Source organism: Balaenoptera musculus, chromosome 8 (assembly GCF_009873245.2).
Source record: "Balaenoptera musculus isolate JJ_BM4_2016_0621 chromosome 8, mBalMus1.pri.v3, whole genome shotgun sequence".
In the NCBI taxonomy this organism is placed as follows: domain Eukaryota; kingdom Metazoa; phylum Chordata; class Mammalia; order Artiodactyla; family Balaenopteridae; genus Balaenoptera; species Balaenoptera musculus.
The window spans coordinates 88295913-88309382 of record NC_045792.1 but is presented as its reverse complement, the minus strand read 5'-3'; positions in this window follow the sequence as shown (position 1 = coordinate 88309382).

Sequence of the window (13470 nt, the reverse complement as noted above, 5' to 3'; positions counted from 1 at the left end):
ACATCACGCTGGCCTCTGGCACCGCAGTCTCGCCCCACATCTCGTACCCCTCCCTCCACCTGGCCTGAGTGAGCCAGAGCCCCCTAATAAGCTGCTACTTTAACCCTGTCCTGTCTGAGCTAAGAACAGACACCCTCAGGTGACCTATATGCAGAGGCGGGGCCAAATCCAAAGCTGAACCGCAGGAGCTGTGCGAACAAAAAAGAGAAAGGGAAATTTATCCCAGCAGCCTCAAGAGCAGCAGATTAAAGTTCCACAATCAACTTGATGTACCCTGCATCTCTGGAATACTTGAATAGACAACAAATCATCCCAAAATTGAGGTGGTGGACATTGGGAGCAAGTGTAGACTTGGGGTTTGCTTTCTGCATCTAATTTGTTTCTGGTTTTATCTTTATCTTAATTTAGTATTTAGAGTTTATTATCATTTGTAGATTTGTTTATTGATTTGGTTGCTCTCTTCCTTTTTTTAATATATACATATATGTATATTTTTTCCTTTTTCTCTTTTTGTGAGTGTGCATGTGTATGCTTCTTTGTGGGATTTTGCCTGTATAGCTTTGCTTTTACCATTTGTCATAGGGTTCTGTCTGTCCTTTTTTTTTTCTTTTTTTCTTTATTACTTTTTAAGTTTTTAATTTTTAATAATTGTTCTTTATTTTTTATTCTAATAACTTTATTTTATTTTATTTGTTTCTTTCTTTTTTTCTCCCTTTTCTTCTGAGCCTCGTGGATAAGAGGGTCTTGATGCTCTGGCCGGGTGTCAGGCCTGTGCTTCTGAGGTGGTAGAGCCAAGTTCAGGACATTGGTCCACAGAGACCCCCAAGCTCCACGTAATATCAAATGGTGAAAGCTCTCCCAGAGATCTCCATCTCAAGGCTAAGACCCAGCTGCACTCAATGACCAGCAAGCTACAGTGCTGGACACCTTATGCCAAACAACTAGTAAGACAGGAATGCAACTCCACCCATTAGCAGAGAGGTTGCTTAAAATCATGACAAGGTCACAGACACCCCAAAACACACCACTGGATGTGGTCATGCCCACCAGAAAGACAACAGCCAGCCTCATACACCAGAATACAGGCATCAGTCCCCTCCACCAGGAAGCCTACACAACCCACTGAACCAACCTTAGCCACTGGGGGCAGAAACCAAAAACAATGGGAACTACAAACCTGCAGCCAGTGAAAAGGAGTCCCAAAACACAGTAAGTTAAGCAAAATGAGAAGACAGAGAAAAACACAGCAGATGAAGGAGCAAGGCAAAAACCCACCAGACCTAACAAATGAAGAGGAAATAGGCAGTCTACCTGAAAAAGAATTCAGAATAATGATAGTAAAGATGATCCAAAATCTTGGAAATAGAATGGAGAAAATACAGGAAACATTTAACAAGGACCTAGAAGAACTAAAGAGGAAACAAACAATGATGAACAACACAATAAATGAAATTAAAAATACTCTAGAAGGAATCAATAGCAGAATAACTGAGGCAGAAGAATGGATAAGTGACCTGGAGGATAAAATAGTGTAAATAACTACCACAGAGCAGAATATGAAAAAAGAATGAAAAGAATTGAGGACAGTCTCAGAGACCTCTGGGAGAACATTAAATGCACCAACATTCAAATTATAGGGGTCCCAGAAGAAAAAGAGAAAAAAAAAAGAGATTGAGAAAATATTTGAAGAGATTATAGTTGAAAGCTTCCCTAATATGGGAAAAGAAATTGTCAATAAAGCCCAGGAAGTGCAGAGAGACCCATACAGGATAAATCCAAGGAGAAAGACATCAAGACACATATTAATCAAACTTTCAAAAATTAAATACAAAGAAAAAATATTAAAAGCAGCAAGGGAAAAACAACAAATAACACACAAGGGAATCCCCATAAGGTTAACAGCTGGTCTTTCAGCAGAAACTCTGCAAGCCAGAAGGGAGTGGCAGGACATATTTAAAGTGATGAAGGGGAAAAACCTACAACCAAGATTACTCTACCTAGCAAGGATCTCATTCAGATTTGATGGAGAAATTAAAACCTTTACAGACAAGCAAACCCTAAAAGAATACAGCACCACAAAACCAGCTTTACAACAAATGCAAAAGGAACTTCTCTAGGCAGGAAAAACAAAAGAAGGAAAAGACCTACAATAACAAACCAAAAACAATTAGGAGAATGGTAATAGGAACATTCATATTGATAACTACCTTAAATGTAAATGGGTTGAACGCTACAACCAAAAGATATAGACAGGCTGAATGGATACTAAACCAAGACTCATATATATGCTGTCTACAAGAGACCCACTTCAGCCCTGGGACACCTACAGACTGAAAGTGAGGGGGTGGAAAAAGATATTCCATGCAAATGGAAATCAAAAGAAAGCTGGAGCAGCAATTCTCACATCAGACAAAATAGACTTTAAAATAAAGACTATTACAAGAGACAAAGAAGGACACTACATAATAATCAAGGGATCCTTCCAAGAAGAAGATATAACAATTGTAAATATTTATGCACCCAACATAGGAGCACCTCAATACATAAGGCAAATGCTAACAGCCATAAAACGGGAAATTGACAGTAACACAATCATATTAGAAGATTTTAACACCCCACTTTCACCAATGGACAGGTTATACAAAATGAAAATAAATAAGGAAACACAAGCTTTAAATGATACATTAAACAAGATGGACTTAATTGATATTTATAGGACAGTCCATCCAAAAACAACAGAATATACTTTCTTCCCACGTGCTCATGGAACATTCTCTATGATGGTTCACAAATTAAAAAAAATTGAAATTGTACCAAGTATTCTTTCCAACCACAACACTATGAGACGAGATATCAATTACAGGAAAAAATCTGTAAAAAATACAAACAAATGGAGGCTAAACAATACACTACTAAATAACCAAGAGATCACTGAAGAAATCAAAGACAAAATCGAAAAATAGCTAGAAACAAATGACAATGAAACATGATGACCAAAACCTACGGGATTCAGCAAAAGCAGTTCTAAGAGGAAAGTTTATAGCAATAAAATCCTACCTCAAGAAACAAGAAACAACTCAAATAAACAGCCTAACCTTACACCTAAAGCAATTAGAGAAAGAAGAATAAAAACACCCCCAAAGTTAGCAGAAGGAAAGAAATCATAAAGATCAGATCAGAAACAAATGAAAAAGAAATGAAGGAAACAATAGCAAAGATCAATAAAACTAAAAGTATGTTCTTTGAGAAGATAAACAAAATGATAAACATTAGCCAGACTCATAACGAAAAAAAGGGAAAAGACTCAAATTAATAGAATTAGAAATGAAAAAGGACAAGTAACAACTGACACCGCAGAAATTCAAAGGATCATGAGATATTACTGCAAGCAACTGTATGCCAATAAAATGGACAACCTGGAAGAAATGGACAAATTCTTAGAAATGCACAACCTTTTGAGACTAAACCAGGAAGAAATACAAACTATAAACAAACCAATCACAAACACTGAAATTGAGACTGTGATTAAAAATCTCCCAACAAACAAAAGCCCAGGACCAGATGGCTTCACAGGTGAATTCTTTCAAACATTTAGAGAAGAGCTAACACCTATCCTTCTCAAACTCTTCCAAAATACAGCAGAGGGAGGAACACTCCCAAAGTCATTCTGAGGCCACCATCACCCTGATACCCAAACCAGACAAAGATGTTGCAAAGAAAGAAAACTACAGGCCACTATCACTGATGAACATAGATGCAAAAATCCTCAACAAAATACTAGCAAACAGAATCCAACAGCACATTAAAAGGATCATACACCCTGATCAAGTGGGGTTTATCCCAGGAATGCAGGTATTCTTCAATATATGCAAATCAATCAATGTGATAAAACATATGAACAAATTAAGGAATAAAAACCATATGATCATCAATAGATGCAGAAAAAGTTTTCAACAAAATTCAACACCCATTTATGATTAAAAAACATCCAGAAAGCAGGCATAGAGGGAACTTACCTCAACATAATAGAGGCCATATATGACAAACCCACAGCCAACATTGTTCTCAATGGTGAAAAATTAAAACCATTTCCTCTAAGATCAGGAACAAGACAAGGTTGTCCACACTCACCACTATTATTCAACATAGTTTTGGAAGTTTTAACCATAGCAATCAGAGAAGAAAAAGAAATAAAAGGAATCTAATTCAAAAAAGAAGAATTAAAGCTGTCACTGTTTGCAGATGACATGATACTATACATAGAGAACCCTAAAGATGCTACCAGAAAACTACTAGAGCTAAGCAATGAATTTGGTAGAGTAGCAGGACACAAAATTAATGCACAGAAATCTCTTGCATTCCTATACACTAATGATGAAAAATCTGAAAGAGAAATTAAAGAAACACTCCCATTTACCATGTGACAAAAGAATAAAATACCTAGGAATAAACTTACCTAAGGAGACAAAAGACCTGTATGCAGAAAACTATAGACACTGATGAAAGACATTCAAGATGATTCAAATGGATGGAGAGATACACAATGTCCTTGGATTGGAAGAATCAAAATTGTGAAAATCACTATACTACCCAAAGCAATCTACAGATTCATGCAATCCCTATCAAACTACCAATGGCATTCTTCACAGAACTAGAACATAAAATTTCACAATTTGTATGGAAACACAAAAGACCCCAAATAGCCAAAGCAATCTTGAGAAAGAAAAACAGTGCTGGAGGAATCAGGCTCCTGGACTTCAGACTCTACTACAAAGTTACAGTAATCAAGACAGTATGGTACTGGCACAAAAGCAGAAATATAGATCAATGGAACAGGATAGAAAGCCAAGAGATAAACCCACGAACACAGGGTCACCTTATTTTTGATAAAGGAGGTAAGAATATACAATGTAGAAAAGACAGACTCTTCAATAAGTGGTGATGAGTAAACTGGACAGCTACACGTAAAAGAATGAAATTAGGACACTCCTTAACACCATACACAAAAATAAACTCAAAATGGATTAAAGACCTAAATGTAAGGCCAGACACTATAAAACTCTTCAAGGAAAACATAGGCAGAACACTCTTTGATGTAAATCACAGAAAGATCCTTTTGACCCACCTCCTAGAGAAATGGAAATAAAAACAAAAATAAACAAATGGTACCTAATAAAACTTAAAAGCTTTTGCACAGCAAAGGAAATCATAAAAGAAGAAGAAAAGACAACCCTCAGAATGGGAGAAAATATTTGACGATGAAGCAACTAACAAAGGATTAATCTCCAAAATTTACAAGCAGCTCATGCAGCTCAATATCAAAAAGACAAACAACCCAATCCAAAAATGGGTGGAAGACCTAAATAGACTTTTCTACCAAGAAGATATACAGGTTGCCAACAAACACATGAAAGGATGCTCAACATCACTAATCATTAGAGAAATGCAAATCAAAACTACAATGAGTATCACCTCACACTTGTTAGAATGGCCAGCATCAAAAAATCTACAAAGAATAAATGCTGGAGAGGGTGTGGAGAAAAGGGAACACTCTTGCACTGTTGGTGGGAATGTAAATTGATACAGCCACTATGGAGAACAGTATGGAGGTTCCTTAAAAAACTAAAAATAGAACTACCAGACAACCCAGCAATCCCACTACTGGGCATATACCCTGAGAAAACCAGAATTCAAAAAGAGTCATGTACCACAATGTTCATTGTAGCTCTATTTACAATAGCCAGGACATGGAAGCAACCTAAGTGTCCATCGACAGATGAATGGATAAAGAACATGTGGCACATATATACAATGGAATATTACTCAGCCATAAAAAGAAACGAAATTGAGTTATTTGTAGTGAGGTGGATGGACCTAGAGACTGTCATAGAGAGCAAAGTATAAGTCAGAAAGAGAAAAACAAATACTGTATGCTAACACATATATATTAAATCTAAAAAAAAAAAAAGTTTCTTAAGAACCCAGGGGCAGGACCAGAATAAAGACGTAGACGTGGAGAATGGACTTGAGGACATGGGGAGGGTGAAGTGTAAGCTGGGATGAAATGAGAGAGAGGCATGGACATATATACACTACCAAATGTAAAATAGACAGCTAGTGGGAAGCAGCTGTATAGCACAGGGAGATTACCTCCTTGCTTTGTGACCACTTAGAGGGGTGGGATAGGGAGGGTGGGATGGAGACACAAGAGGGAGGGGATATGGGGATATATGTATACGTATAGCTGATTCACTTTGTTATGCAGCAGAAACCCAATATTGTAAAGCAATTATACTCCAATAAAGGTGTTAAAAAAATAATAATTAAGAATATAATAAATAAATAAATAAATAAAACAAAACTGTTGGGCAAAAAGCATTAGGTAAATTCAAATTTGGAGGATTATGTTCATATGCTAAATTATGACACACACACACCCCCAACTACTGTTTGCTAAATTCAAAGAGGAAACTAATCTTTATACTGAAGATACCTATTGGTCAAAATCTTAACCAAGTAGCCAAACCCAGTCTCTGCTAAGGAGACCAATTGATATTACGTGCTTCCTTGTGTGCTGCAATGTGAAGTACATTGTCTCACCTGTGATGTGTTCTGTCAAAAACATTTAACCTGCATCTAATTCAGGCATTACTTCCAAATCCTTGTTTATGAAAAAACATGGGGATTGAGGAACAATTAAATGACACTACAAGAAAACAATGACATGGCAAATACTGGGAATATTCTATAAAATAACTGACCCAGATTCTTAAAAATTTCAATGTTATGAAAAATAAAGAAATAAAGTAGAACTGTTAGAGATGAAAATAGGCTAAAGAGAGATGAGAATCAGATATAATTAATAAACTTTAAGAGAATCCAAGTCTGAAAAAGCAATTGCAACATGCTTATTGTAGGCAACTCAGGAAATTGGAACATAAACTGTATATCTTAGATGAAGTTAGGGTGTTATGGTTAGTTTTCTTAGGTGGGATAAAAACACTGGAGTCACATAAAGACAATGCTTTTGTTTTCAGGAGACAATGTTGGAATATTTAGGAGTGAAGTATCATGAGACACACATGGAAAATGTTAACAAGCACCACATTTATGTGAAATCTAAGTGGTAAATTCTTTTAACTGTTCTGTATGTTTGAAATTTTAATAATGAAGAGCTGGAAAAATATTTGGTGATAAGTGTAAGCCAATGAGATATTGCCTAAGCTCTTATTAGTTAAGGGCCTTTAATATGTCCTAGACAAAACTGAAGTAAAATTGCTTTTAAAAGGAGAAGAAAACAGCTCAAATAAAATTTATTTCAAATGTGGAAAGTCACACGGATGGCAAATGACCCTATCCAAAGTCACCTGTGACTTAAGCTGCTTTATTGCTTTTAAAGATTAAAAAGAAGAAGAACTTTAAAGGACTCTGTGAAAAAGATACAGTAGACAAACTTATTTTCTAATCTGCAAAGTGTCCAGGACCAATCTCATGTTTTTGGAAGCAGCAACAACAACAAAATGATGGAAGTTGATCAAAATATGTACTGCCACTCTTATTCCTTTGAGAAAATGACTTGTCATTTCATTTATTAAAAATTCATTTTTAGGGGCATCCCACTTCCCAAACCCCTTCACTTGCATTTCTCCTGAGAACAAGCTATGTGTTGGTAGACCATCATGAACCATAAAATTCACCTCTCTTTCCCCTGTTGGTGCTTCTGTAGTCCTGATATTTCTCCCCATCATTGATCTTGTTCAGCATGATAAAAAGGCATTCCAGTGGAAAACAGCACGAAATTTAGTCAGAAAAGTGAATTTGCTTTACCTTCTGATTCTTGGTTTGGGATAAGATCTTTAATGTTTCTTCAACTATAAGTTGGAGAGAGTAATACGATCACCTACCTCTTAGGGTTATTTATTTAATAATTTAATCTTACATGAAAATTTACTTGAGCATGTACTGGCCAGACACTGGACAGGTTGATTGAAAGAATTTTATGGTCTAGAATGGTAAATAGATGGTAACATTCTACAGTAGATAAAAGAAATATTTCCTATATGGATACAATAATGGACCACCAATCCTAGACATTAGAATGGGTCCTAAAAAAGCTGGATAGCTCAGTTGGTACTTGAAGACCTAGTAGGTTCTAACAAAGTGAAGAAAGTCAGTAAAGCCACTTTGGCAAGATGGAATAATATGTAAGGACAATGAAATTTAAGAGTATGGTCCATCTACTGAAGTCAAACTTGGAGTGGGATGCAGAGATTTCAGTAGAATCCAGGTATAAGAGTAGGTAAAGACACAGATGGGACAAAAAAAAGTAAGCAGTAACCATATAGTGAAGGGCCTTCTATGTCTGGATTCTCTTCTCAGCAATGAGAGCTGATGAAGAAAGTTCAGTGCAGAGTGATTTATGTTTTAGAAAACCCGTGACTCAGACAGCAATGTTGGAGACAGAGACGTGACACAGGATCCAGGACTGTATCTTTCATATTTGTATCCTCGTTACCAAATACAGTTCATAACTTGTAGTAGGTGTTCAACCCTACAATTGGAGGCAATAATTAACTGAGAAATCAAGATCAGTGAAGCACTCTGGAGATGTTAAATGTGATTCTTCAAATTTAATGTAAGTGGGACAGATTTGTTTATAGCTCCCCTTGGAAGTCTTATTTGCCTCCTATTCATTTCCTTCCTCCCCATTGGGCTGAAGCTGGCATTGCCTCACTGCTCTCTTCCCCTTCAGTAAAATTCTAAATTCAGAGCAGGCTTTGAGGAAAATAAAACCTCCCTATAACATTCATAACCTCTTGCTCAGTTAGATGCCTTGGGATTGGGAATGTCAATTCCAAAAATCAATTGTACTCTCAGACACAGAGTCTATGAGTGAGAACTAGCTGGGGGCCTAATAAAGCACTGAACAGTCTGCTGCTGTGAAGAGGCAAGGATGATTAATTTATGGAAGTATTGCATTTGAGCATTAGTTACTGTTCCCCTGCAAATGTTTATTGGTACAGATCAAACTTTCTCAGCAAATGGAATAGACATTTTAACTGCTATTATTTTTTCATGATTGTATACTGTGTAAAACAAGGTTACTTTTTCTGATTTAGTATCATAAGCAAGAGGATTTAAATTAGATTAATGAGCAGCTTTATGAAAATGAGGCTGATATGATGTCATGGAATCATGAATGTGAAGGTTCCAGAGACTGTCTATGTCAGCACTGACATTTCTGAGAAGAACAATCTGAGCCCAGAGACACTGATCACTTGCTTAGGGTCATATGTCCAGTGATTGCAAGGCTGGCATTAGGACATGTGTTCCTTAATTACTTCTAGTCCAAAGATCATTCAATATACCAAACTACAAAAAATACTTGAAAATGATCATACATTAAAACATAGAAAGAGTATAGCACAGAGAACTATATACAGTATCCTATCATAAACCATAATGGAAAAGAATAGGAAAAAAGAATGTATATACATATATAGGTATAACTGAATCACTTTGCTGTACAGCAGAAATTAACACAACATTGTAAATCAACTATACTTCAATAAAAAAGAGAGAAAACATAAATCCACATTAAAAAAAACACAGAAAGGGAAAACATGAAAGGAATTCATAATTAATTGTGTTTTGATATATCGATTTTAAGAATATCTGGTCAACTGATTATGTTTCTTTGCTGCAGCACAACTTTTACATTAAGGGTCTGAATGAAGAATGAAGGCAACTAGAATTTTAAAAAGAAACAGAGAAAAAAGAAAAAGAAGCCTGAGAGTTATGGCTCTCTAAATATTTGATTTTGTCCTACTTTTGTTTTACCCTCCTTTAGAACCAAGAATATGGAGGACGTTGTTGTATCAATAGAAGAAACAAGGCAATAAATAGAGAAAAACACTTGGGCTTCAAGAAAAATTCTCCATGACTCTAGACAGAATGCAGGTGGCCTTTTGCTTGGCCATCAGATGAGCAGACAGGAGAAGTACATTCCAAATTCCCTGGAAAGGTTATGAAGCTCCACATCATAGAAATCATGGCTACCAAGATTGTTAGCAGGATGGTGCTTTTCTCCACCGGCCTACACAGATGATTTGTATTTGTCACAACAGGTTCACTTTCTAGAAGCTCTGTTAGCTCATGCATAAACAAATGTTTTAATGTTAAAGTATATTTCTTGGGAGTATGACCTAGGCAGAAAACACTCTGAGAGGACACGTAAACCACCCCCCACCCCAGCCAATTTTTTGAAACACAAAATCAAGCAAAGAAGAAGTTAGAATACAGGGTATGTTAGTGTTTGTCAAATTTAAGTGAAGATTCTGGTTTAGTATGCCTAGAGTGGGCTCTGAGTTTCTGCAGTTATAACAAACACTCAGCTGATACCACTGATGTTGATGTGCAGAGCACAATTTGAGTAGCAAGGCTATTGGTCAAGAAATGATTTTGCAGGTATTTCAAGGGGATCTCTCCAAAAATGGATATTTTACTCTCATATTCCTTTTCAAATTACTTAAAATATATTCCTGAATTTTGGAGATAACTTTCAAACCATTTATTTTTATGGGAAAAGAAGAGGAGAGAAATAAGAATGAAAAAAAAATTTAACTTCTATATTTTCTTGAAAGAGAATAAATTTGATTTCATATTATAGTTTACCAATTATGTTTCATTGAATAATGAAGCCAGTAAAATATCAAATAATAATTTAGATTGCATTTAGAAGGAAAACTGTATATATTTATTAGACAACTTATGATGTACCCAGATCTACGTTAGTAGTAGTAGTAGATACAAAAAGATAAAAGGATATTCTCTGTTCTCCAGGAATTTATAATTTTATTAAGGATAGGCATATAGACATACATGTGCACATAGTCATAGATTCACTCAGTAAATACTTATTCAATGATTTCTTTTTCCAAGCATGGCATGAAGACATGGCCACACCCCTTTATGGTGCTTAAAGACACCTAATCTGCAACCCATATATTTCAAGTCTATTATGTAGTATGTGAAGATACAGATATAATGGGTACAATAAAAGATCAGATTAACCTTTATCCTTTACATTTGAGTCGATTTAAACATCTATTTCAATCGAAACTTTGTAGCTTATCAAACTCTTCTGTTGATACTTCTAATATATAGTTTCTCAAAATTGACTGTATATAAACTTAATTCCAATAATTAACAAAAGAAATCAAACAAATCAATTAAACATGTGGCTTTCTTCCTTTTCCTAATGAGCACATCAAATGAGCTAAAGTATGATTTGTGAGAGCCTTTGTATATTGCAATGACTGTACAAGTAAAGGAATTAAAGGATTAACACTGTTGTGACCCACAATAAGAAATCAATTGTATAGTCATAGGAAAGTTTTCTTATTTTGCTAGGAAAGCTTCTTTTCAGCATAGAGACCCACAAGGAGAGACATATCATCTTTTGAGTCCCCTTCCATCACTAAGGAATATATTAGTGATATGTTTCATGCTGGTTAAGTGGAATATATTATAATTTCTATCATAGAAATTAAGGGCATGTTAAAACATGCATTTTCTGAAAGTCTCAATAGACTTGTCAGATCTCAAGTCTCTCTTAAAGAATAGGTTTTAGTACATTAGACTCTCCTAGAGAGATTAAATTACCACCCCACCCTCAGAGATTCTGACTTAATTGGTTTGGTGAGGTACCTAACTATTATTACTCTTTTTCAAAGTGATTTTAATGGGCTGCCTGGATTGATAACCACTGTTTTAATCTATTCAAAGGAGAACAGTCCCTATGATATTACACGTAGTGTGATGTAGCCCCACAAGTCACAAGCTGTATAACCTTGCAAACCTTATTTAAACTCTCTGAGTCTTAGTTTCCTCATCTGTAAAATGTAGTAATAGGTAACTTGCAGGGAGTTTTGCAGGTTATTGTTAATTTATGTAAAGTGCCTGGTGCATAGTTGATTTAAATTTCTTGAAGCTATTAATCATAACCGTGGTACTGGTGGTTGTGAATGATGTAGTTCTGGAAGTACTGGTAAAGACTCTAGGGACCGTTGGCTAACAGCACCTGGAGAGCTTTGCAGATGTCATAGTACAAAGCCCAAACACCAACACAGCCAAAGAGGAATTGGTGCAAGAATCAGTTAAAATTATTTGTATTGTTTCTGGAAATGAACCATAGGTACCAATGGATCAATGGAACTGATTTCTTGCATTTACATCCAGAGAGTAAACTCAACATGTTCAAAACAGAAATCTTAATTTCTTTATAAAAATTAAGATATAAATAATATACTATAAAATTTATCCTTTTAAAGTATATGATTTAATTTGTTAGCATATTCACAAGATTGTGCATCCATAATCATTCTCTAATTCTAGAATGTTTTCATCAAACCAAAAAGAAAAAACATAACCATCAATATTCATTTCACTTTCCTTCCTCCTCCCCTTTCCCCCCAGCTCCAGGCAAACACTAATCTGCTTTCTGTCTCTATGGGTTTGCCTGAGACATTTCATATAAATGGAATCATACAGTATGTCTTTAGATTTAGGCTTCTTTCACTTAGCAGGTCTTCAAGACTCATGCATGTTGTAGGGTGTATTAGTACTTCATTCCTTTTTATGATCAAATAGTATTCCATTGTATAAATATATGCCACTTTACCCATTCATCAACTGTTGAGCACTTACTGACTGCTATAAATAATGCTGCTGTGAACATCTGTGTGCAAGTTTTTGTGTGGGTATCTTTTCAATTCCCTTGGAAATCTGTATGTGTATTTATGTATGTTCAACTTTTTACATTTCCATTAATGTTTATTGAAAAAAATTATCAGAAATGGGCTATATACCTAGGATTGTAAGTGCTAAGCCATATGATAACTCTGTTTAACTGTTTTCTAAAGCATGATTTTACATTCCTGTCAGCAAAGTACAAATGTTTCAATTTTTTCATATCTTCAGTTCTTACTGTCTGTATTTTCGATATAGCTATCCTAGTGGGTGTAAAGTGGTGTCTCATTATCGTTTAGATTTGTATTTACCTAATGGTTAATGATGTTGAATATCCTTTTATTGCAGCACTGTTAATAATACCAAATATAATTCATGAGTCATTTTTCTAAGTACAGATAATGGAAACAAATCTCCAGGATATAATGTTAAGTGAAAAATAGCAAGTTGCAGAATAATGTATGTAGTATACTCTCTATTGAAAATAAAGGGGAATAAAAAACACACACACACATATGCACTTAGTACCATCCTATGAAATAATCACTTGATAGGGCAACAAGGACTAAAATACACTGAGCATCTCATAGTCCAATATATGGTAGGCTCCTTTGTAATTCTGTCTTAGTCTTTACAATAATCTTAAAGGAAGGGCATTAATATCCCATTTTACTTGGAACATATTGTGTGAATCTGTGAACTCATTTGCCCACAACCTCA